Raw genomic sequence first — 27,403 nt, forward strand, 5'->3', positions numbered from 1 at the left:
TAAGACATCTTAGGATCCCATCTGAATAAACTCATTTTTTCTTCTTTTAGCCTATTACAATTACATGAGTATGTCTCCCTAAATTTCACATATCTTCCTTTTATATCCCCTATACATTTTCATCAGGAGGTGTATGTATTAAAAACATTCCTCATGCTGCCATAGTTCAGATTATCTTCAGTTATTAGATTATTGTGAACAGCATGTATTTATGTCATCTTAGACTTAAAACTATGGCAACTATGACTTTCATCATGAAAGGGTGTTGTATTTTATCAAATGCTTTTTGCATCTATTAAGGTAATCATATGATATTTATTCTTCAGTTTGTTAATGTGATGTATCATGATTATTAATTTGTATATGTTGAATAATCCCTGCATACCAGGGATAAATCCCACATGATCCAAGTGAATGATGTTTCTAATATGTTATTGGATTTCATTAGGTAGTATTTTGTTGAGAATTTTGTGTCTATATGCAACAGGAATATTGGTCCATGGTTCTTGCTCTTTGTAGCATCTTTTTTTTGGTTTAGGAATTAAGGTGATGCTGGATTCATAGGAGTTTAGAAGGACTACTTCCATTTCAATTGTTTTTAATAGCTTGAGAAGAATTGGATTTAGTTCTTATTTAAATTTCTGGTAGAATTTAGCAGTGAAACCATTGGGTCCTGTAATTTTTGTTGTTAATCATTCAATATCTGTCTTGGTTATTGGTCTCTTTAGGTTTTGTATGTCTTCATGACTCAATTTTAGTAGGTTGCATGTGTCCAGGAATCTATCCATTACTTCTAAGTTTCCTGATTTGCTGTCATACAGCTCTTTATAGGAATTCCTGATGATTCTTTTTATTTCTATGATATCTGTTGTTACATTTCCTTTTTCATCTATGATTGTATTGATTTGACTATTCACCTTCTTCTTTGTGTGTGTGTGTGTGTGTGTGTTTTGGTTGTTGGGCCAATGGTGTATTGAATTTGTTTCTTATTAAAAAAAAACTCTTCACTTCACTGATATTATATATTTTTATTTAAATTTTATTTATTCTCAATTTTTAATTAATTTTCTCCTACTACTTTTGGGTTTGGTTTATTAGTTTTCTATGTCCCTTTGATTACTCTTTTGACTTCCTCTATGACCCAATGTTCTTTCAGGAGCATGTTCTTCAGTCTCTATGTGTTTGTATATGTTCTAGAGATTCTTGAGTTGTTTAGCTTCCCACTTAATTCTATTGTGGTCTGAAAAGATGAATGGTATGAGTTTGACTTTTTTTAAATTTCTGAGACCTGCTTTACAGCCTAGCAAATAGTCTATTCTAGATAAAGTCACAGGCACTGATGAGAAGAATGTGCATTCTATAGCTATGGGCTGAAAGATTCTGTAGTTATCAATTAGTTCCATTTGGCCCATAGTGTCAATTAGCTTTGTTTTTTCATTGATGATTTTCTGTCTGGTTGATCTGTCAATTGATCAAAGTCTGGTATTTAAGTCCCCCATTACCATTAAGTCCCCCATTACACATCATTAGCATTTATTTTAAATATCCAGGTGCTCTGGCTTTGGTGCATATGCATTTATTATAGTCACATCTTTCTGTTGAATTGACCCATTAAGTCATTACATGGGGGCTTCATTATCTCTTATGACAGTTTTTGTGTTAAAGTCTATTTTGTCTGCTATTAGGATGGCTATACCTGCTCTTTTTTGCTTTCTGTTTGCATAGAATAACTTTTTACATTTTTTCACTTTCATTCTCTGTGTATTGCTGTTGATAAGTGGTGTCTTTTGTAGGCAGCAAATAGATGGGCCAGCCTATAAGTTTTAAATGGAGATTTTTGACCATTACCATTCAAGACTACTATCAATAAGTAGCAGTTTGCTGCTGTTTTTTTTTTTTTCTGTGAATATTGCTGTAATTTACTTTGGATTTCCTTTGTACTTTTATTGGGATTTTTCAGCTGTATCATTCTTTCATAGTGATGACTAGCTTCCTATGCTTCTGTGTATAGCACACACTTAAGCATCTTTTCTAAGACTGGATAGGTGGTGAGAGATTCTTTTGATTTCTGTTTGTTTTGGAAGGTATTTATTTCACCCTCATTCATAAATGAGAGCTTTATAGAGTACAGTACTCTGGTTGACAGTTTCTATCCTAGATTGTAAGGTGTCTGAAGAGAAGTCAGCTGTGAGTTTAATTACAGACCCTTTGAAAGTAATCTGGGATTTCATGCACATTTTGGAATATTTTTGTTATGTTCTTACTGTGGATGTTTTACTACAATGTGTGGTGGTGAGAAAATTTTTTGGTCATATTTATTAGGAGTTTTGTGTGCTCCCTGTACTTGGACATCCCTTTCTTTCTCCAAATTGGAGGAGTTTACCATAATTTTTTCACTGAATAGGTCTTGTAATCCATTTTTTCTTTCCATGCTTTCAGGAACACCTAAGACCCATATGTTGAGTCATTTGATACTACATCATATATTGTCAACACTTTTTTAAAGATTTAATTTCTTCTTTTATTTGGTCTGACTGAAAAGTTTCCAGATTTTTCTTCTAGCTTAGATATGCTTTCTTCTCCCTCACATTGTCTGTTGTTAAGGTTTTCCACTGTATTTTTTATTTGACCAATTGAGTTATTCATTTCTAATATATCATTTTATGACCAGGATAAGCACCTGGCTCCTGACTTTGGATAAACCTGGTGCGCCGGCTGCAGCACGCCGGCCGCGGTAGCCATTGGAGGGTGAACCAACGGCAAAAAGGAAGACCTTTCTCTCTGTCTCTCTCTCTCATTGTCCACTCTGCCTGTCAAAAAAAAATTTAAAAATAAAAAAAAATTAAAAAATCTCAATTTCATGTGAGAAATTTGCAACATTTCTTTAATTCTTGAATTTGCTTCTCGATGATTCTGTGTAATCCTATGATTAATCCTTTGAATTCCATTTCAGGCATTCATCAAGCTTCATTTTCACATTCTAATAATAAAGTGTCATTGTGTCCCTTTGGGAAGGGTCACATTGTCTTCCTTATTCTTGATTCTTGAAGTTCAACATTTATTTTTAGGCATTTGAAGAGATATTTTTTGTTTTTTTTTTCTTTTGATGGCTTTTGTCTTTGGACATTCCCTCTGTGGCTTAGTAGAATATCTGCTCTTTCAATGAATACCCAGAGGCATGTGCTGAGTGTGGCTAGGGAGCTCTCATCAGTGCTCTAGGGTAGGGTGAGTATCCAAGGTTACACCCAAGTTATGTATGGTTGAATCTCTTCTTTTTCATCAGAAGGGAGGTTTTGATCAACTCTGCTGGTGTAATCTCACCCTCACCCTTCTTTCCAAGGTGATCAGTTTCTCAGTGTTATCACACCATGGGTGCAATACTAATCCGCACTGTCTAAAGAACCACACAAAGCATCTGTGCAGTACTCTGATTAAAGATTTATGTATTTATTTGAAAGTCAGTGTTACACAGAGAGGGAAGGAGACACACACACACACACACATACACAGAGAGAGAGAGAGATTGAGAGAGAGAGAGGCCTTCCGACTGCTGGTTCACTCACAAATTGGCCACAACAGCCAGAGCTGCACCGATCTGAAGCCAGGAGCCAGGAGCCAGGAGCTTCTTCCGGGTCTCCCATGTGGATGCAGTGGCCCAAGAACTCAGGCCATTTTCTACTGCTTTCCCAGGCTATAGCAGAGAGCTGGATCAGAAGTGGAGTAGCCAGGACTTGAACAGGCGCCCGTATGGGATATTGGCACTGTAGGCTGTGGCTTTACCCACTATGCCACAGTGCTGGCCCCAACATATATCTTGTTCCAATGACCCGGCCCCGACAATCAGGGAGCTTTAAGCGTGTGGAGCTGCTCAGAGTGATTGCCCAGAGACCCAGGTATACTTTGCACCTCTCGTGCAGTCACAGTTCCCACAGTCAAAGTACATAAGGTCCCCACAATCATGGGGTACAGAGGATCCACTCTTCCACTTTGGACACTCCTGTCTACAGAGAGGCAGAGATGCTTTGGAGTCAACTGCCTGTGAGTACTCTGCATGGGTGGTTTGAGCCCCAGCATCTGATATATTGAGAGGCTGTGGACACCTCACAGTTCTGAGTAGATGGCCAGTCCCCTGTCAGTTCCCACGGTGGAATTGGAGTCAACAGTAAATGCATATTTTACCCTCTATTAAAACCCTGGATCATACACATATAAAAGAGCTGTGAGTCACATCCCATTCTACTTTCACAGTGGTACTTTCTGTCTGCTTGTTGCTGGATGCATGGACCCAGACCCAAGCTACCACCATAGCTTGTGACAAGATGATGTTTCATCTGAGCCAGTTGTTGGGCATATGCACATGAGCTGGTGCAGCTATTTTGTGTGTCTAAAATGCCACCTTCCTCTCTCAGTTGTTTTTCAGGGACTGTTGTTGAGGGGATGTGGGTAGAGAAAGCACCCCTTTTTGTCCACTACATAGGCAGGTACCCTGTCCCTTACAGAGCTCCAGGCTAGACTCAAGCCAGGCTCTCCCCAGTGGCTCAGGCTTCCGTAGTCTGATCTGACCTCATTCTCCGAAACATGTTCTTTCAGGCTCTTGTTGGTGGGGCCCTGTGTTCTGTCTGTGCTCTTCTTCTGCGTCCATGTAGATCCATAGAAATTCCACTGCAGTTTTCTACCTAACTCTCCCCCTGAGCCTGCACACGCTCCACATTTATTTTTTTACTTATTTATTTATTTTTATTTGACAGGTAGAATTAGACAGTGAGAGGGAGAGAGACAAAGAGAAAGGTCTTCCTTCTATTGGTTTACTCCCCAAGTGGCCACCATGTACTGTACTGATCTGAAGCCAGGAGCCAGGTGCTTCTTCCTGGTCTCCCATGCAAATGCAGGAGTCCAGGCACTTGGGCCATCCTCCACTGCTTTCCCGGGGCCACAGCAGAGAGCTGGACTGGAAGAGGAGCAACTGGGACTAGAACCCGGCACCCATGTGGGATGCTGGCGCCGCAAGCGGAGGATTAACCAAATGAGCCACGGCACCAGTCCCCTCCACATTTTATTAAGTACCCCTTTCCTTAAAACCAAACTTCTGAAACAAGTTTTCCATAATTACTGTTACAACATCCTCAACTTCTCAATGCACAAGAATCTAGACTGCATCTCACCTGCTTTAATTTTTCAAAAACTATAATTATTTTTATGATAATAGTTAAATAGACACACTTTCCCAATCTCACCTTTCTTGATATCTACTGACAGTTTTATTAGGTTATCTAATGATTACTTCCTATTTGTTAGATGATTTGGGTTTTCTACTTAAAAGTCGAACTCTCATTGCTTCAAATATTTCATCAATGAATATCTTTAAACTGTCTTTAAAGTTACTAACTTGCAAACTGCATTCAATATATATTGTGAATTCTGATTTACAAGCTATTTGTTTAGTCATTACCTATCTTAGTACATATTAATGATATATCACTTACATTTCATAAATGACTAGCTACTTTCTATCTTTGCTTTCTTTTGTGTATTATGTTTACTCTTTATTTTTCTGGTCTTTTAAAATCAAATTTGTATACTCTCCATACTGCAAATACAAACCATACTTTATGAAAATTGTACCAAACTATCTCTCCTTATGGGTAATATTTTTCTATATTACATTTAACAACTATCAAGGTTTATTGGTCCACGTAGATCTGGATCACTCCTGTAAAAGGTTAATATTGTTTCCACTTTGCATACACTATAATTTTCCTCTTTGCTAGATACAATATCCAGGTACAATTTTTCTTCTTCCAGATTTCCTCTGTGCCTTTCTTTATTTGTTTTTTCTTCCTTCCTTCCTTCCTTCCTTCCTTCCTTCCTTCCTTCCTTCCTTCCTTCCTTCCTTCCCTCCTTCCTTCTACTATTATGAATAACACTGCTAATTTTTCCAATAATGAAAAAAAATTTTGCATGTTACTGTGCTTGCACAAACATTACTGTACTGTGTGTCTGTATGTGCTCTATGTACATCAGGATTCCCTTCAATCAGAAAGAAATTTTCAATTACTCACAAAAATGTTATGCTAGTTACTCATGTTCCAAAACCCCTTTGGAAAAAAACTCATGTGAATAGTTGATCAACTGTGTATTCTAGAGTATGTATCAGAGCAGGGTAACCTCAAAACTGTGAAAGTCGGTGTTTTTAAATTGTGTCTAGCACATGTATCGCTCTAGAAATGGAAATCAATTGATGTTTTCTCTGCAATAGAAATACATACTTTCAGGAAAGAGGAGAAGGTCTCTAGGTTTATAACCCCTGAAATGTAAACAAATGGCCCAAGGAAAGATTGTCTATAAATCTCTCAGAAGGTCCCTATATTTAACTTCCAAGGCTTGTTTTTCTTTCAATCATCTTTTAACATAGGCTGTCAGTAATATTTTCTCAGTGAGCCCTGAATGTGAAGAAACATGAAAATATTTATGGAGCACTGTTTCCTGACAGCTGCAACAAATATCTTCATAATTTTTTCTTTGTCAATTGGTTTGTTTTTGCTTTCTAAAATAAATTTCATAATTATAAATAGTAAAACAGGTTAATTTAACAAGAAGAATAAAATAAGGGGCAAATATATTTCTTCAGAACATCAATTTAACAGAGGATAATTTGTTATAATTCTTGAGAAAAATATCATGATGTCAGAATCATATGTATATAGCTCTCATAAATGTGTGAAGACAATGAGAGAATTACAAATATTTTAAAATATGATTTGACCTTATGCTCTCTTTTTCATAAATACTAGGTGCAGCAATTTTTATGAATGTAAAACTTTCCCATTTTTGGCTTATGCTTTTTATTAATTATCTCAATTGTTTCAGAGAGAAGTAAGGATAACACAAATTTTATATATATGCCACATTCCACAGACATGATTGAGTTTGGCACATTTTACAGTGTTATAAAAATACTTTGATAATTGGATAAATGCAAAACATATGCCCACTGCTTTAGGAAATACAATATATATATAAATGATGAAAGAATAGTCTTTTAATAAGGAGATAACAGATTTAAGAATAAGTAACATTCTATTCATCGCTTAAAGACCAAGGTGCATTAACAAGAATTTTACTTCATAACCTACTTACATTTCAAACTGTAGTTAGTCTAAATATGCATATATACTTAGAAAAAAATTAGAATAATAAATGTGGGAGTAACTATTTCTCTAAAAGTTATTGGTGTTTACTATAGGGTAAATTTAAGGACATAGAAAGGAAAATTCAATAGTCAAAAAATGTCAAAAGCTAGTTCTTCTCTAATGCATGGAATCAGAAATCATATATCCTTTACGATGTGCATTTTGATGATGCCTTTTCTTTCTGATGCCACTTGACAGTTACATGTGGGACAGTAGAGCATCCTCATATACATATGTTTTTGGTACTGAAAAGGTTTAAAGGGGGAAGAACCAGCATTCTGAAGCATGTCAATTTGCAAAGGATTGCATGGCCTTCTGCAGCAGAGAAAAACAGTTAGGAATAAAGCTCCAAGGATTGTTCATGGCAAGACAGATTGCAGATGTATTAACCAAGAAGTTTTGTCCTTGTGGTTTGTTAGGGGTTGAATTGTGTTCCCTCCAAATTCATTTGTTAAAGTTCTAAATCTTATGATATGGGAATGCTGTAATTAGTTAGGATGAGGTCATAGGGAATAGAATGGACCCCCTAACACAGTATGACTGTTATTATTATTTATAAGGAGTAAGAATTTGGACACAGAAACTCACAGTGGGACAGAGCTATGTAAAAGTGAAAACAGAAATTGGACTGATATACTTAGGTAGTCCGAAGTTTGCCAGCAAAAATTCTCCAGAAGGTAGTAGAGAGTCAATGAACAAGTTCTTTCTCACAACCTTCAGTAGGAACCAATAGCACTCACAACATAATCTCATACTTCCAGCCCCCAGAACTGTGACATGATCCTTTCTGTTCTTTAAGACACAAAGTTTGTGGTACTGTGTATGGCAGCCCCATTAGAGTAATGGACAGGCCTGTGGTTTATTTCCACTAAGAGCTGATAGCAGTCAACACCTAAAGGATGCATTCATTCATCCCAGGAAAGAGGAGATAAAAGGACAAATAAGAGAGAGGGAAAGGAGAGAGGGAGAGAGAGAGCAAACCCATGTTCTAAATTACAACCCAAATTCCCACAATAGCTGATACAGGGCCAGGACTGGAACCAGGAGCTGGGAAGTTAATTCAGGTTACCCCAAATTTACTGGATGGCAGGAAGACACTTCACTGAGCCTTCACTGCTGCCTTCCAGCGACTGCATTGGTAGGAAGCTGCAGTCAGCGAATGTGCACAGGTGTCAAATGCATGTGGGACATGGGTGTCTTAACAAAGAGCTAAAGGCTCATTTTGCCATACATTGAAAGAATAGAAAAGATGTCCCTTTTTAAAACAACTTTTCTTTTTTATTCCCTGGAGAATTTTTTCCTAATTATATTGAATGGGAAAAATGGCTACTAAATATATACTATATTTATAATATATATATATATGTATAATATATATAATATATAATCTATTTCATGGCCATTTATGGATTCCTATGATGTGTTGTAAACAGTAAATCACATTCATATTGACACTGAAATGAAATAATGAAAAAATGAAAACTAACAGAATTATTTATATTCTTTCTTAGTTGAAAATGGTAATTGATGCTAATAATACTTATTCAAAACAGCACAACGCAGGTTTTATGAATAACCAGTGAAAATGTGTATTATTTTTAAGATAATTTTGTATCAGCTCTCTTTATATTTCTCAGTTCTCTAAAGATTACTATTTCTAAATTACTCAGAGCATATTGGTCTCTCATCATTTTGTACAACTTAACATTTGCTATAACACTATTTGTTCTATGAAAGATATATTTTCATAAAAACTACATTTTTGTGATGATCAATAATAAAGTACAAATAAATAAGTTCTCAGTAAGTGTATAATGATTTAGAAAATAATTTTACTAAGGAGTTTGTTATATGGCTGGCTTCTCCTGCAGTGGGAACTCCTCAGTAATGCATATGATTTTTTTAAGTAAATCATTGCATAATTGCTAATCATTGTTCATAATATTTTGGAAGAAACTTCCTGTGCATTTTAGATGTGAAAACCTATAGAAATATTTTCTCTAAGAAAAATTAACAAAGGAAATCTACCATTGATCACAACGGGAAGCTGGCTGACCTTTCACAGTAACTAGGATGCTGTCAAACATTGATGGGTAACAGAAGGATGCCCAGAGAGGAGTGGGATCGGAGAAACATTCTGGGAAATGAGCCGGCCTCATCTGCCACAATGGGCACACAATTTCATAAACTGGATGTTCACATAAGTCCTTGTGCTTTACAGAAGGATCCTGTTTGTGCTCAGTAACTCTCAGCTTAGGCAATTGAATCCATAAGAACTTTCTTATCCTTCTTTTCTTTTTTAATTTCTGTGATAATATTGCTATTGTTTAATGATCTGGCTTCTGAACTGTTGAAAGAAAAATAACAGAAATAAAACTGGTATTTGGGGGGGGGCTAATAAATATATATGCCTACTTGATACAATGGCATTTCAATCTTTAAGTACTGATGCTGCAGATAGCCTCAAAGTTTTATTTACTGAAAGCAATTACACAATATAGATTTTTAATGCAAAATAAATTTTAATTAAATTCTTACCATTAATGATTTTTAGAATATTAATGAATAGTGATAGTGGATAAATTCAAAATTGCAGAAAGATATGTGGTTGTTGTTTTGCCTTCACATAGGTTAGTAGACACAGGGCTCTATTGTATTGATCTCTTAATAGGTCTTTTCTAGAAAAAAAAATCTGTCATATACCCTTATAAATACTGAGAAGAGCCACATCATGCTACAAAGAAATGCTTTGATCTTAGGAAAATTTGATGAATATTCCTTTCTTTGGAATTCACTTTCTTACTAGAAATACTTATTTTGTCTAGGATATCTTGGATCCACAGTAAGTTCCAAATCCAAATAGTCTTTTACTGCTTTTTTCTTTATCACCAAAATCCATTCCTAGAGAAAATATAATACACTATTGTTTCTTCCCCTAACATCTGTTAATCTTTTATTGATTGATTCACATAGCCACATTTAGAACATGGAAAGCCACAATCAATCAATCAATCAATCTTTATTTGGAAAATTACAGTTCTTTTCAGGAGTTCCTATACTTTCACCTCAGTGTTTATCCCAACTTCCTGCTGATACAAACCTGGAGGGGCAGCAGGAGAGGGCTCAGGCTTAGAACGAACACGTGTGCATCTGTATGTGGTGACATTTTACCTTAGTGAGATTGGCAGGCTTGGGGTCCTGTTACGGTGCTGCTGTTTGGAAACACCCTTTACACAGAAATCCAGGGCAATCCTGGTGCTCACGCCCATTACTTCCCCTCTCTGAAGGATAGAAGCCCTGCACTGCTTGTCATACCATAACAGAATATCGTTGTCTAACACACACTCACCTCCCCCTACCCTGCACACCTTCATTACGTTGTTAGGGAGTAACTGATAAATGCTTCCTCAATATGGTTGGAAGTAGAGATTAAAACACAGATGTTTGAGGCTGGCATTTAGTGCAGTGATTAAGATGCCGCTTGCAATGTGCATTTCCCATAGTGGAATGCATGGTTCAAGTCCTAGCTCCTCTGCTTCTGATCCAGTTTCCAGTGAATGTGCATCTTGGGAGGTAGCAGGTGATCACTCAAGGATCTGGCTCTCTGCCACCCGCATAGGAAACCTGCACTGAACTGTAAATGCTCTCTCAGTCTCCCTAGATTTCAAATGACTAAAATAAGTAAATAAACAGCTAATTTTTTTAGCACACACTTTTTTTTAATTTTTTTATTTTTGACAGGCAGAGTGGACAGTGAGAGAAAGAGAGGCAGAGAGAAAGGTCTTCCTTTACCGTTGGTTCACCGTCCAATAGCCGCTGCGGCCAGCGCTGACCTGAAGCCAGGAGCCAGGTGCTTCTCCTGGTCTCCCATGGGGTGCAGGGCCCAAGCACTTGGGCCATCCTCCACTGCACTCCCGGGCCATAGCAGCGAGCTGGCCTGGAAGAGGGGCAACCGGGACAGAATCCGGCACCTCAACCGGGACTAAAACCTGGTGTGCCGGCACCGCAAGGCGGAGGATTAGCCTAGTGAGCCAAGGCGCTGGCAAACACAGCTAATTTTAATGTGAACAAAAACTCTGGCTCTACATTTTTGGGTGTGTCTTATATATTCCTTCCAGATTTGGAAGAATAAGAATATTACTCATAGAATTTCTCCAGAGAACAAAATACTGTGTATAATAATATAATATATGCAATGTAAAATGTATATTTGATGTTTGTGCAAACTCTTTTTTTAATGTGTGCATGACAAAGAGCTAGGAAAGTAGCAAGGGATTTAATGATAATGTAGGCATAGTATGATTAATTTCACCTCAGATTTTTTTATTTATTATTAAATCTCAGAGGAAAATTCAGAATTTCTCAGAGTAGATCATAGATTTTTTTAGTCAATATTCTAACGTAGTGTCCTTCTCAAAAAACATGATTACTACACTTTTACATCTTGTGCTTCTTCAACAAATGTAATTTCTTGGTCTGCTTTAATGTGTTGCATATGATAAATACATCAATATATCTGATTCAACATTTTTTTTTTCTTGTAGAGTTTCCATAAGTTGAATTTTCCAGAGAATGAATAATCTTGTACAATTCTTCTTTTCTTTTAAACAAATTGACTATCTAGATGCATTAATGCTGTAAATTTCCTATGGAGATAACCGGTGGACAATGATGTCTCTACTTTTATTTATCAATTTTATTTTCTCTCTGTGTGCATCTCTCCTTTACAATAACTGTCACGTACACCCTGAAGCACACCATGGAATCTGGTGAAGCATTCCTAATGATGTCAATAGATGGAAGTATCATATTTAAGACAAACCATTGTTTCATTAACAAAATTACTTATAAAATTTCCATTAGCATTATTCCAATGAATGTGAACTTTTTATTCAATTATTAAAGTAGTATTTTAAATTTGCTTATAACCATTAATATAAGATGTGATTTTTTTCTCATAAATCATCAGTGTGTTTTATGTAAGGTGAGAAAACACTGCCAGCAATATATAATTTATGCTATTAAAATATCTGAACACTTGAAAACTACATATACACTAAACTTTTTTTTAGAGTAAGTAAAGTAGTCCCGGTCGGGGCACCGATCCTGTCCCGGTTGCCCCGCTTCCAGGCCAGCTCTCTGCTGTGGCTAGGGAGTGCAGTGGAGGATGGCCCAAGTCCTTGGGCCCTGCACCCCATGGGAGACCAGGAGAAGCACCTGGCTCCTGCCATCGGATCAGCGCGGTGCGCCGGCCGCAGTGCGCCTACCGCGGCAGCCATTGGAGGGTGAACCAACGGCAAAAGGAAGACCTTTCTCTCTGTCTCTTGCTCACTGTCCACTCTGCCTGTCAAAAATAAAAAAAAAAAAAAAAAAAACAAAAAAAAAAAAACAAAGAAAGTTTAACATTCAGTTGTGAATATCCTACAGGAATTTTCCCTGTCTTTTTTACTTTTGATGAGTAAATTCTTTATGTTTTATTGTGCTAAAGTTTCAAATATATATTTTAAAATTTCAATTAAGATTAATGCGGTTGACCATACCACGGCTCACTAGGCTAATCCTCCGCCTGTGACGCTGGCACGCAGGCTGCTAGTCCTGATCGGGCCTGGATTCTGTCCTGGTTGCTCCTCTTCCAGGCCAGCTCTCTGCTGTGGCCCAGGAGTGCAGTGGAGGATGGCCCAAGTGCTTGGGCCCTGCACCCGCATGGGAGACCAGGAGGAAGCACCTGGCTCCTGGCTTTGGATCAGCGAGATGTGCTGGCCGCAGCGGCCACTGGAGGGTGAACCAATGGAAGGAAGACTTTTCTCTGTCTCTCTCTCTCTCACTAACTCTGCCTGTCAAAAAAAAAAAATTAATGCACTTGATACATTAAATTATTAACTGCATAATTTAAATATATTCTCTTTAAAAGAATATTTATTCATAATTACAAGACCATAAATTCCATAATTATCTGACATAGTTTACCTCCTAAATAGTTATTGCTAAGCAAAATTTGGTAGTGTGAATCCAGACCAAAATCAAAGATAGATTGATTTGTAAAAATTAAGTTTCTGTTGGGTTCTGGAAAGTAAAGAGTAACTATGCCATAGAAACCAATAGTAAATATAATTAATGCTCAGTCACTGTCATTGAGAATACATTTAAGCTGTAGTTCTTAGATTGAGAGGGCTACAAACTGAGACAATAGTCAGGCACAGTAAGGATGATGGGAAATAATCTGAATACAGAAAATGCTCAGGTCACCTCTGTAACCAAACTTATACCAGATCACATACAATAAACGGGACTTCTTATATGTGTGATAGTTTTCACTATGTACATATTAAGCTATCACACATGAATTGTTTACATTTAGAAAAGATAAACCGTTCCAAATTCAGTCATACTGGTAATATTTTGTAAAGACAGAACAAATGCTTCACGAATAAATGTTGAATAAATAAATTGTTATCTAAAATTTGCTGGGGCAGGGCAGCATTGTGGTGCAGCAGGTTAAACTGCTGTCTGCATTGTTGGCATCCTATTTGGGGCTGGTTCAAATCCCAGCTCTTCCACTTCCTATCAGCTCCCTATTTATGCCCTTGAGAAGTGGCCCAAATGTTTGGGGCACTGCCACCCATGTGAGAGAGCAGGATGTAATTCCAGGTTTCTGGTTTTGCCCTAACGCAGCCCTGGCCGTTGCAACAATTTGGGGAGTGGTCTAGCAGATGGAAGATTTTTTTCTCTCTCTCTAACTCTGCTTTCCAAATAAAGAGATGAATCTTACCTAAACTAAACTAAATGTGCTATGGGAGGGCATTGGTTAGGTTTACTCATTCCTTGGGACACCCACATACCATATTAGAATGCCAGAGGTTGATGCATTCTCCATCCCAACTTCCTGCTGATACATACCTGGAGGGGCAATAGGAGAGGGCTCAGAACTTCAGGTATCTCTGCTACCAACATGGGAGACTTGGAGTGAATTCTGGGCCCCTGGCTTCAGCATGGCCCAGCCCTGGATTTTGTGACCATCTGGTGAGTGAACCAGCAATGAAGATCTCTCTCTCTCTCTCTCACTCTGTCTCAACAAATAAAAAAATATATAATTTCAAGTAGCGATGGACCCATAGAAGCTTAATGCCTAAGGAGCTGTCACTTTATTGCAAGTAACCTATCAACCCAAGCAGTCATTAAGCATACTGTGGTAATGTTTAAATAACATTACATTAACAAATGTGAGTTTTTCCAAGTATATAAATGCTCTAATTGATAATATGCAAATTAAATAAAATATGACTTTGTTACAAGGACATATTTTGTAATGTGTTTTTTCATCACACAATTGCTAAGAGTAAAATTATCATATGGTGTGTGTACAAAGTCTATTCTCAGTGCAGAAGTGCGGCGTCAGCTTCTTCCATTTATTGCTCCTAAATTCTTTTAGGTCTCAGAGTGCTCTGTACACAACTAGCAGAAAAGGAAGAGAGTACAAATGAAGTGAAACTGCTCAATTATGGGGGCTCAAATGTATCTTTTATAAATTGTGCTTGTATTTTATGGGTGACGTGTATTGTCACTTCAACCATTAACAAACTACTGGTAGGAAAAACACATTATGTAGCAAATACAATCTCTACTTAGAAATATTCTCTGGAAAAGGTACTTCAAAGCCAGGAGTCTCTGCCTCAGTGATAAAAATTTTGAAGAGAAAACATAAAAAAATATGTGCAATTTCTTGTCACTTACAAAATGCTATTTAAAATGTATATTTATGAAAATAATCTGAGAGCCCATATCCCTGTTCCTTAATTTCCTCATATTTTTTTTTTTTAATTTGACAGGTAGAGTTATAGACAGTGAGAGAGAGCGAGACAAAGTTCTTCCATCTGTTGGTTCACCCCCCTACCCCAAATGGCCACTATGGCTGGCGCTGCGCCGATCCGAAGCCAGGAGCCAGGTATTTCTCCCTGGTCTCCCTTGTGGGTGCAGGGACCCAAGCATTTGGGCCATACTCTTCTGCCTTCCCGGGCCACAGCAGAGAGCTTGACTGGAAGAGGAGCAACCGAGACTAGAACCTGGCGCCTATATGGGATGCTGGAACCGCAGGTGGAGGATAAACCAAGTGAGCCACGGCCCCAGCCCCAAATATTTTAAATATAATAATTATTAATGTTATGTCATCATAGTGTTTTTGAAGATTAAAGAAGTTCATGTAAACTCACATAAAATCCTTAGTACAATACCAGCTAGTGATGGGAAATATCTTAGTGCCATTAATATTGTTTTCATGGAGTGTTGCATAGTAGAGAGAAAAGTAGAGTAGGGCCTATTTTATCCAGGGTAACCCATCAATTTTCTGCTGAGAGAAGAACCCTTTGACTAGTTACAGTGTGTGTAAGCTTGTCCCCTTCAAGGCCCCTAAATACAATACAAGAGTTCATCACAGGTGAAATATCATAAGAGAGTTTCTTCTTGAGAATTGTGAAAAGAACATTTCTTGAAAGGGCTACCACTCAAGGCATAAATACAAATGATTCCTTCACCTGTCACAAGCAATGACATGAAATTTTCTGATTTTTCACTTTAAGTAAAACCAAGTGTTACTATTAAACTAGTAAAAGAATTCTTAGCATTACAGACATTTGGTAAGTGTTGCCTAAGAATACAGCACGTAGTTAAATTTAACTAAAGATCTTATTTAGCATTCTGCTAAGACCAGCTGTCATATAATGCCTGGCAATGTGGCAAGGCTCTTATTTGCATGCACATTCACAGATAATAGGAATTCCACCCCTTTTATGGTGGATTTTGCATTTTTAGTGTTGTCTTGAATGTGCTGTGACTTTCAATCCTTGAGTTAGTGTTTATAGATGTGTTGTGTTGTTCTGTTTTTAGTTCATTGATCATTTCAATTTAATATAAATATTCAATCTTTAAATATTTGCTTAAATTCTTTTCTATATGATTCAACTCTCCAGCTGAAAAAACATATATCTTACTTTAATCATAATCTGCTAATATTTCCAAAAAAAGTCTTTCAGCAACAATGTCAACAGTCCTGGCACATTTCGAGTTATGATGATCATAACTGAAAGTCAACAGATACCTTTTCAATAATAGTAATTGAGGGGCAGGCGCTGTGGCATAGTGGGTTAGGTTGGCATCTACACCCTGCATCCCAAATGGGTGCTGGTTCATGTTCCGGTTGCCCCACTCCCCACTTCCAGTCCAGCTCCCTGCTAAATGTGCCTGGGAAAACACTGGAAGATGACCCAAGTCCTTGTGCCCCTGCACCCACTTGGGAGACCCATATGAAGCTCCTGGCTCCAGACTTCAGCCTGGGCCAGCCCTGGCCTGTGCAGTCACGTGGGGTGTCAAACAGTGGATAGACCATCTCTCTCTCTCTCTCTCTCTCTCTCTTTCTGTAGCTCTGCCTTTCAAATAAATAAACAAAAATCTAGTATTTGACATAGATAAGAAAAAATGCTCTACAGTCATGTAGAATACCAAGCAAATTTTTAGAAAATATTCATTTTAAAGTTCTCAGATGCAAAGTCCCTTATTTAAATTTTGAACTATTAAAATCCTCTGGAGTGAGCAATGACATTTCTAGATGTAAGAATTTCTGTATATTTCCCTGCTTTTCTTTCTGTTTTAATTTTTGATTGTTTTCTTGCTTTTCAACTCTTATTTTGGAAAGAATTACATATTTAATTGAAATTACAAAGATAATACAAAGATTCATTTTTCACACTGTTTCTACTAATGGTTGCATTTTCCATATAATATGCTATCAAAACTAGAAAAATGACACTGGTAAAATGTAAATGTAAAAATTTATACAGAACTATGTTGGGCATTGCATAAAATAGTCCCTAACAACATGGTGCCTGGGGATGATCAAGGGGCGTGTCTGCGGCCTCTGTGGTTAAAATGAGGGAGATTGGACCACCTGCAGGGATAGGTCCAATTTAGTTCCGGACGCGTGGACAGTGCCTGATCCCTATACCTTGCTTAAGGTGCCCCTGTGTGTTGTCCACCCGTGCCTGCGTGACCTTTTCGTTGATTGGCTCCCCTACTACTCATGTCCTTCGTAAGCTTTATAAGCCTGTACACTTCCTCAATAAAGCGGTTCCTGCTTCAACAGAACTCACAGGTGCTTGCTGTGGTGTGCTTGACCCGTCGACCTTAACTCTCCCGTTCGCCTTGTCAAGGAGTGCTTGTACTGTCCCCTGCTGGTCAGGGGACAGTCTCAGGCTTAAGCCCCCAACAGAACTATCCCATATTAAAAAATCTCCCCCATGTTGTTAGTTCATATTTGCTTTTTCACTTGCTCTTTCCTAATCACTGACAACACCTAATGTCCTTTATTGCTTTGTCAACTCAAGATTGTAACATTAGTGGGATAATACGCAATGATACCTTTTTAAAAAATATTTATTTTATTTATTTGAAAGAGTTACACAGAAAGGGAGAGACAGAGATAAAGGTCTTCCATCCATTGGTTCACACCCCAGATGGCTGTAATGGCTGGAGCTGGGCCGATCTGAATCCAGGAGCCAGGAGCTACTTTTGGGTCTTCCACTAGGGTGCAGGGGCTCAAGTATTTGGGCCATCCTCCTCTGCTTTCCCAGGTGCATTAGCTGGGAGCTGGATAGGAAGTGGAGCAGCTGGGACTCAAACCGGCACCCTTACGGTAGGGAGGTGCTGCAGGCCAGGGCTTTAACCCACTGCGCTACAGTGCTGGCATATGATACCTTTTAAGATTGCCTTTTGTTTTCTCCACTCAGCACTGTGCTCCACCAATCCATTCAGGCTGCAACATGTATCCATAGACTTCTCCTTTGTTTCTTGTGAGTTATACCCCTTGGTATGGACATACCGCACTTATTTTTAACTTTTGTCATATTGAGGGACATCTTATAAGTTTCCACTTTTTATTGATTATAAAGGACGCTGCTGTGAACGACTATGGAGTTATTTGTGTAAATATAGATTTTCATTTTTCTGAAATAAAAGCCTTTGGAGGCAATTTCAGGGTCTTATGATAAATTTTTTTTCCTTTTATTATTCAAACTTTTGATGTTGTGTCTGGTGTCATATCTTAGTCACACCATGGATCCTGGAGAATTTCTACTCATTTGTCTTCCTAAGTTTTTTATTTTGTTTGTTTTTGTTTTTATAGTTTACCTTTAAATCTATGACCACTTTGAGTTAATCCTTGGATATAAATAAGACAAATTTGATTGTTCTTTCTCTTTCCTTTTTGCCTATAGATATCTAATTTTCTGAACCATTAATTGAATAGATTATTATTCCTCCATTGAAAATTTTTTTTTTTTTTTGACAGGCAGAGTGGACAGTGAGAGAGAGACAGAGAGAAAGGTCTTCCTTTTGCCGTTGGTTCACCCTCCAATGGCCGCCGCGGTAGCGCGCTGCGGCCAGCGCACCGCGCTGATCCGATGGCAGGAGCCAGGTGCTTCTCCTGGTCTCCCATGGGGTGCAGGGCCCAAGCACTTGGGCCATCCTCCACTGCACTCCCTGGCCACAGCAGAGGGCTGGCCTGGAAGAGGGGCGACCAGGACAGGATCGGTGCCCCGACCGGGACTAGAACCCGGTGTGCCGGCGCCGCAAGGCGGAGGATTAGCCTAGTGAGCCGCAGCGCCGGCCTCCATTGAAAAATTTTTAATATTTGTCCAAAAAAATCAGGTAACTAGAATTCTTCAGATCTATTTCTATGCTCTATTCTGTTAAATTATGTTTAAATGTATATACCTTCATCAACACCACACAGCCTTGATTACTGCCACAATGAATCTAATACCAATTGAACAGAGTGAATCATGTGTTTTTCTGGGCAACTAGTTTATTTTCCTATCATTTCCTATTATTTTAGAAAAATAGTGTGTATATCTACAAAATATCTTGTTGAGATTTTCATAAGGACTATGCTGAAATTTTATGTGAGAAATATTGGCATCATTAATGTGTTAAGCCTTCTAGTTCATAAAAAAGATACTTCTATAATTGACTTATAATTTTTGATGTCATTCTTTGATGATGTATACTTTTTGCTAAAGAAACGTAGTGAACCTTTGTATCGTGAACTTGCTGATCTCATTTACTAGTTTTATAATTTTTGTAAACTCCTGTATTTTTTCAGTGAAAATTATGTCTCCAAAAAATACAAGTTGTATATCTTCCTCTCCAACTTACATGCTTTCTTTTTTCTGTACTCGCATTGCTTCCTTGACTAAACATACCAGCACCAACTCTGAGGGGTGAAAGCCAGAACAACTGCCTTAGTTCCTACATTAAGGGGAAATTTTCAATCTTTATTTATTAAGTATGACAGATTTTTGGTAGAATTCTCCAGTGAATCATCAGTGCTGGGGGTTGCTTTTTGGTTAGCTTTTTAAAATGTCAGTAGTTATCAGGCAATCAAATGATCTATTTTAGATTAAAGAGTTGTGTAGTTTGTGCTTTTTTATCTAGTTTTTAAAGATTTATTTATTTACTTGAAAGTCAGAGTTACACAGAGAAAGAAGGAGAGAGAGAGAGAGAGTGAGAGAGAGGTATTCTATCCACTAGTTCACACCCCAGTCAGCCGCAACAGCCGGAGCTATGCGGATCCGAAGCAAGGAGCCAGGGGCCTTCTCCAGGTCTCCCATGCAGGTGCAGGAGCCCAAGGACTTGGGCATTTTTCCACTGCTTTCTCAGGCCACAGCAGAGAGCTGGACAGGAGGTAGAGCAGCTGGGACTTGCACCGGCACTCATATGGGATGCCGGCACTGCATATATGCCACAGTGCCGGCCCCTAATCTATTTTTTTTTTTATTTGAAAGACAGAGTTACAGAGAGGGAGAGACAGAGGCATTGAGTGAGAGAAACAAAGAGATCTTTCATCTGCTGTTTCATTCTCCACATGGCTGTAACGGCCAGGGCTGGGCAAGGCCAAAACCGGGAGCCAAGAGCTTCATCTGGGACTCCTATGAAGGTGCAAGGGCCCAAGTACTTGGGCCATCTTCTGCTGCCATTAGCAGGGAGTTGGATCGGAAGTGGATCAGCTAGAATTCAAACCAGTACCTATGGGATACTATATGGGATGTAACTAGTACCTATATGGGATGCCGGCATCACAGGATGAGAGGCTTTACCCACTGTACCATAGTGCCAGCCCCATATTTTGTTCATTCAAGAGAATTGGTTGATTTCATTTAATTTGTTCAATTTATATATTTAGAAGTACCCATGTTATTTCTTTATTATCTTTTTGATATCCACTCTGTTGAAAATTTTCATTTTATTGCCTATTTTAGTAATTGTCTTCTCTCACTTTCTCTATATTGGAGTCATATTTTTCAACCTTATTAATTTATTGTTAAAATAACTATTTAAAAATAATAATTTGTTTGCATATATTTATAGACACTCCCAAATATATGTCTTCCAAATGTATTTATAGTAGAGAGAATACACTGTGAAGCCATCCTAGCAACAACATGTTTGAAATTGGAAAGGTAGCTCTGAAACCAAACGTGATTATTGTTCATCCCGTCCAGATGCCTTTCTCCACAGTATATGTCATCATAATGAGGATCCATTTTTTCTTAATCATTCTGCCACATTTTATGTCATACTAATCATAAAATGTTATATCAATAAAATGAGATGTTCAAATGATAAAAACATAATTGACGAAAATGATTTATATACAACTTTCTCCGAATTTTTTTTTTTTTTTTTTTTGACAGGCAGAGTGGATAGTGAGAGAGAGAGACAGAGAGAAAGGTCTTCCTTTTGCCGTTGGTTCACCCTCCAATGGCCGCCGCGGTAGCGCACTGCGGCCGGCGCACTGCACTGATCCGGTGGCAGGAGCCAGGTGCTTCTCCTGGTCTCCCATGGGGTGCAGGGCCCAAGGACTTGGACCATCCTCCACTGCACTCCCTGGCCACGCAGAGAGCTGGCCTGGAAGAGGGGCAACCGGGACAGGATCGGTGCCCCGACCGGGACTAGAACCCGGTGTGCCGGCGCCGCAAGGCGGAGGATTAGCCTAGTGCGCTGCAGCGCCGGCCACTTTCTCCGAATTTTGAATCAATATTTAAATGTATAAAATTATCATCTACCTTCATGTTTTCACTATCCTTTTTGGTAAACATCTTATATATTCTTAATGAACACTGATACTCCCACTGTATTTAATGCTCTTTCAAACATAATGTTAACAGTAGAGTTATGTGCAAAGTAGTATTTTTAGTATTGCTATTCAGGGTAATAGTAATTATAATAATTTAAAACATCAAATTGCAATTGAAGACTGGAACTGAGACAATATTTATATTTTAAAATTAATGTGGTCCATTTTCTATAAAATAACATATGGATCTTTGAATGTATGTATATTAAGTTATATACTCACGTAATATCGCAAGTTACTTTGTGTTAAAAATAACAACTTGTTTAATCCATTTTAAAGACAACAAATTAAACATAGGCTAGCAACTTCCTTTACTCTTTTGTTCTTATGTGAATTAAAACTATTGAGTCATATACTCCTAAAACAGCTGCACTTACAATGGAGTGCTGCTACTAAGATCCACCATAATTAAGCTTTAAGTAATAACAACAACGAAGTAAGATGATAAGTTTTTATGTGTAACTCGAGAAAAAAATAAAACCACTTACCATCTAGTGCTGTATGATGAACCTTTTTATTATTCTCAATGAGTGAAATAGAAAGAAATTTTAGATAATCTTATTGTAATATATAAAACTTTAAACTTTAAAGATTCTCTAAATTTCACAATTAATAATCATATCCAGGGTCAATTTGTTAAGTCAACAACAGGAGTCACTGTGCACTTACTCCTCATGTAGGATCTCTATCCTTAATGTGTTGTACATTGTGACTTAATGCTATAACTAGTACTCAAACAGTATTTTTCACTTTGTGTTTCTATGTGAGGACAAACTGTTGAAATCTTTACTTAATATATGCTAAACTGATCTTCTTTATATAAAGAGAATTGAAAATGAATCTTGATGTGAATGGAAGGGGAGAGGGAGTGGGAAAGGGGAGGGTTGCGGGTAGGAGGGAAGTTATGGGGGGGAAGCCATTGTAATCCATAAGCTGTACTTTGGAAATTTATATGCATTAAATAAAAGTTAAAAAAAAACATGGTATCAACATAATAAAACTAAAAAAAAACCATGATCTTGTTGAATAATTATAGTCATTTTCTTTAAAGTAAAAGCAAAACAAAAACTATTTTCTTTTTGAAGCATAGGCTTTGTTAATTGTCTTTGACAATGAGAAATACCAGTACTTTTGAAGTTTCAAACCATAAAATGGAATAGAAAGCCAATCTAAATAGTTAATTCTGTCAAAGATTTTCGCATTGATATGTACTTAAGATAATCTTTCACATTTTAGTTAAGGGTGAGATATTTTACAGGGGTGTTTGCATATAATCAATTCCTCGGCTTAGTTTGTATTTGAGAAAAGAAAATTGAGGAACCTGGACAAATTCTCTCATTAAAATCCAAGACCAGCTGTTACATAGGAGGACACTTGCCAGGACACCAGACCCACCTCAGCTGGGAGACGAGATGCACAGGCTTCTTGCCCAAGGGCAGTGAGTGAGATGTTCTCAGATGGCAGATTCTGAAACCAAGTTAATGCTATGACAAATCATTGGCATCAAGGTCAAACATAAGAATAACTAATTTTATAAAGTGAAACAATATCCAAATCAGATATCAGCTTTTCAAAAATTAAAAGGATCATTGAAATTTACTTGAAATATCCTTATTTTTATTAGAAGTAATTAAAGTTTACATAGGAAATACCATTATAAATCCTTAAAACCTAAGGCACTTGCTGAACTAACAGTTAAAAGGATCAACCTAATTACCAATACGATACGTTTAGGAGTTGTTGAATGATCAGAGTTAAAGATCTATAAATGTAAGAAGCTAAAGCATTTTCTTGTGACTCAGAAATCCCTCTATATTTTTTTCTAACCCATTTCCTCTCAGCTCACGGAACTGAATTTTAATGAATCATTTCCTTGAATTTCTTTATTAACTCACCTCTGAAGATATTGTTAAGTAATATTTTCTTTTGTCTCACCAGTTTTCAGATTACACTCTTTAATTGTTTATATTTATCTATCATTTATTGATGTCTCATTTTATATAAAAGTGACATTTATTTCTGTACTTTACAATTTATTCCATGTTGTATCATTCCATGCAAGTGCTAAAAAATGACTATTTGAATTTTTTAAGCTACATGGGCATGCTCATCACTCCTATTTATCACACATGCAAATGTGTCACTGCCTCTATATAAACGGTAGAATCTATTTTCTGAGTTATTGAAAAAGTCTGTAGTATTTTTATTCTGATGAAATTAGATTTATTAATAGTCATAGGTATATATAAAATATAATATTTAATATTCCTGTACAAAATATGATGTATGACCATGTGCATTTAAGTCAATTTTTCTGTTTCAAATATTTTTGAAATTTTTGTCACAGAGGTTTTGTACACTGCTTGTGAAATTTAAAGCTAAATATTTAAAAATGGGTTTTCTTTTTCTTTCTTTTTTTTTATTTTTGACAGGCAGAGTGGACAGTGAGAGAGAGACAGAGAGAAAGGTCTTCCTTTTTGCCGTTGGTTTACCCTCCAATGGCCGCGGTAGGCGCGCTGCGGCCAGTGCACCGTGCTGATCCGGTGGCAGGAGCCAGGTGCTTCTCCTGGTCTCCCATGGGGTGCAGGGCCCAAGCACTTGGGCCATCCTCCACTGCACTCCCGGGCCACAGCAGAGAGCTGGCCTGGAAGAGGGGCAACCGGGACAGAATCCGGTGCCCCGACCGGGACTAGAACCCGGTGTGCCGGCGCCGCAAGGCGGAGGATTAGCCTATTGAGCCGCGGCGCCAGCAAAATGGGTTTTCATTATAAGGTGTATTTTTTTTTGTGTTAATTTTGAAATCATTTTTCTATTTCTACAAAAACTATTCACATTGATGTTATATCCTGCTACAGCTCAGCAGGGCCACATTATGTTTTTGTAACTCCTATAGTTGAGTATCTTGGGTTTCAGCTCATATCATTTGCAAGAAGAAATATAATCAATTATTTTTCCTTATTATTATACTGTCATATGAATAACTCAATATCATGCTAGGGACAATTGTGGTATAGCAAATTAAGGAGCTCCTTGCATTGTCAGCATCTCTTATCAGGGTGGTGGTTCAAGTCCCTGCCACTCCGCTTCCAATCCAACTTCCTGCTAGTGTATTTTGGGAGTGCATGTTGCAATTGCTTGGGACCTTGACACTACATTAAAGATCTGGATAGAGTTTAATATTCCTGACTTCATCCTGGCCTACTTGTGGTTGTTGCGGCCATTTGAGGAATGGTCATCAGTAGGAAGGTATTTTTGTTCCTTTCTACCTTCCTGCTTTTCTGCTATCTTCCATCCTTCCCCTCCATCTTCCCTCCCTCCCTCTTCTCTCTCTTCTTTATTTCTCTCACTTCCCCTTTGTCATGCTGCCTTTCAAGTAAATGGAAATAAACATTTAAAATTATGTTGAATAGCAAAGTTACATATACATGAATATTATATCAGATTTATTTATAACTGCCAAAAATAGGAAACAATCCAGAATGTCATTTCTGTATCTATTGATAAACTGAGGAATGCAGCTTAGCAATAGAAAGGAAGAGTCCAGTGAGGATGCCATGGATGTGGATATATTTCCAAGTAATTATATTGAGAGAAACTAGACAATGAATACTCTCTGAGTCCATCTGTGTGAAATCAAAAACTCCAAACTGTGGTCAGCAATTGGTGCAGCACTGAAGATGTTGCTTGGGATACCCACATCTTATATCCAAGTGTGTGGGTCAGAGTCCTGATTCTACTCCCAGTTGCAGCTTCCTGATAATGCATGCCCTGAGAAAACTGCACCTGATGGCTCAAGTAGATTGGTCTCTGCAACCCATTCTGGCTACTGGGGACATTCGAAGAGTGAATCAGCATACAGGAGATTTCTGTCAATTCCTCTCTCTCTGTCTCTGTCCTTCCCTCTATTGTATGAAATCAAAAGACAACTTCAGTCATTACTTTGATATGATGATGATTCCGTTGGGAGTATAAATGTGTCAAACTCTGTAAATTCCTGTGCATCATATATGTGTAGTTTGTTGTATATCAATTTTATCTTGCTGAAGGTTTTTTCTATTCTATTTTATTTATTTTCACTTTATGCAAAAGACAGAGTTACATGGAGACAGAGAGACACAGACATACTGCAAAAGAGTGATCTTCTATTTGTTGGTTCACATCCAAAATACTGAAATGGTCAAGACTGGGCCTGACCAAACCCAGGAGCCCAGAACCTTGTTCAGTTCTCACATGTGGATGGCAGCAAGAGCCATCATGCATTGCCTCCCAGTATGTGCATAAACAGGAAGTTGGAATCAGAAGTGGAGTTGGAATTCTATCCAGTCACTCTGATTTGTGTCATGGGCAACCTGAGTAGATCTTAACCACTGAGCCAAATGCTTTGCAAGGTAAATAATCAACTAAATAAAATATATGCACAGTTTACTGTGAGCTTTTAACACAAACAGCAGTAAAATGACAATAGTATAAAGCACCAATGGGAAGAAAAAATGAAATGCACACTTGAAAAGTTTATGTGCTAGTAGATACTGTATTATTTTATTTTATAAATTGACCCTATTAATTAAGATATGTATATTATCTAGAACAAAAGTTAAAGAATAAAAAGTGATACACAAGTAGAAAGCAAAAATGGATATGAAATTATGAAACCTGACTCCCATAAAATAAATTGAATACCTCATTCAAAGTTTTGTAACACAGAAAAATCCAGGATAAGGTTTCTTTCCTATGAAATTTTATCAAACATTTAAGAAATAAATAATGCAATTCAACACACACTGTTGGAGAAGACAACCTATCCTAATTGGTTTTTATGAGGCAATGCATTTAAAAACTGTTAGCAAAATATTATATTGAATTCAAAAAGATATAAAACTGATAGCTTATCATGACCAAGTGGATGCTATCCAAAGATTGGGTAAAAATCCAAAGGTAAAAGTATTTTCTGTTGGTAGCTACATTTCGCAATTCAATAAAGACAGTTTATCTAAAACACACAGATATTAAATAGTGAAAACTAAATGTTTTTTTCTATTGATAGGAACAGAGTTAGAATGACCACTCCTACTTGTCTTATTCAAAGTTGACAATTTAAAATTTTAATCTATACTGTGGGTGCTAATTTTCCTTTATTCTTACTTTTTAAAAAATATTACAATCATTTACTTGAAAGACACACGGACACACGGAGAAGGTGGGAGGGAGAGAAAGAGAAAGTGAGAGCAAAAGAGAGAGAGAGAGATAGAGAGAGAGACAGAGATCATCCATCTATTGGTTCACTCCCCAAATGGATGCAAGGAACAAAGCTTGACCAAGCAGAAGCCAGCAACCAAGAACTATCTATCTGGGTCTCTTACATGGGTTGCAAGGACACTAGCATGTGAGCCATCATCTGTTGCTTTCCCCAGGTGCATTAGCAAGGAACTGGATCATAAGTAGAATAGCCAGGACTTGAACTGACACTCATATGAGATGCCAGTGCCACAGTCAGTAAATAGCCCAATACACTATGCAACAACTTTGGCCCTATTGCCTTAGCATATGCCACAACCTTGCTTATATCATAAAGCAAGGAAAATAAAAGGCATATAGTTTGGAAGGAGTGAAAAATGTTTTCATCATCATTATTATTAACAGATGTCATGATCATCTTAATAGAGACAGATTCAACAAAAAAGTCTTGTGAAAGAAAAAGTACAAATTTAGCAAGACTTGAGGATATAGTAGCTATACTTAAAATCTTTAAAAAGTTATATAAAAATTCAACGGATACTGAAAAATCAACATTGATAAAAATATCAAAGTGTAAAATCATTAGGGCTGAATCTGACAATATATATTTGATACTTACATATAAAAACTTGATGATGAGTGCAATGAATTGAGAGCTCTACCAGTCCCTGAATGATAGATTCTGTTTCAGGATGACAGTTTCCCACATTATCCTTTGGATGCTATTCAACTCATGGTGTGGTCACCATCATACTGATTAGACTCACATCCATCTCTGCCTCTTACTCATGCCTTC

Source organism: Lepus europaeus, chromosome 1 (assembly GCF_033115175.1).
Source record: "Lepus europaeus isolate LE1 chromosome 1, mLepTim1.pri, whole genome shotgun sequence".
Lineage (NCBI taxonomy): Eukaryota > Metazoa > Chordata > Mammalia > Lagomorpha > Leporidae > Lepus > Lepus europaeus.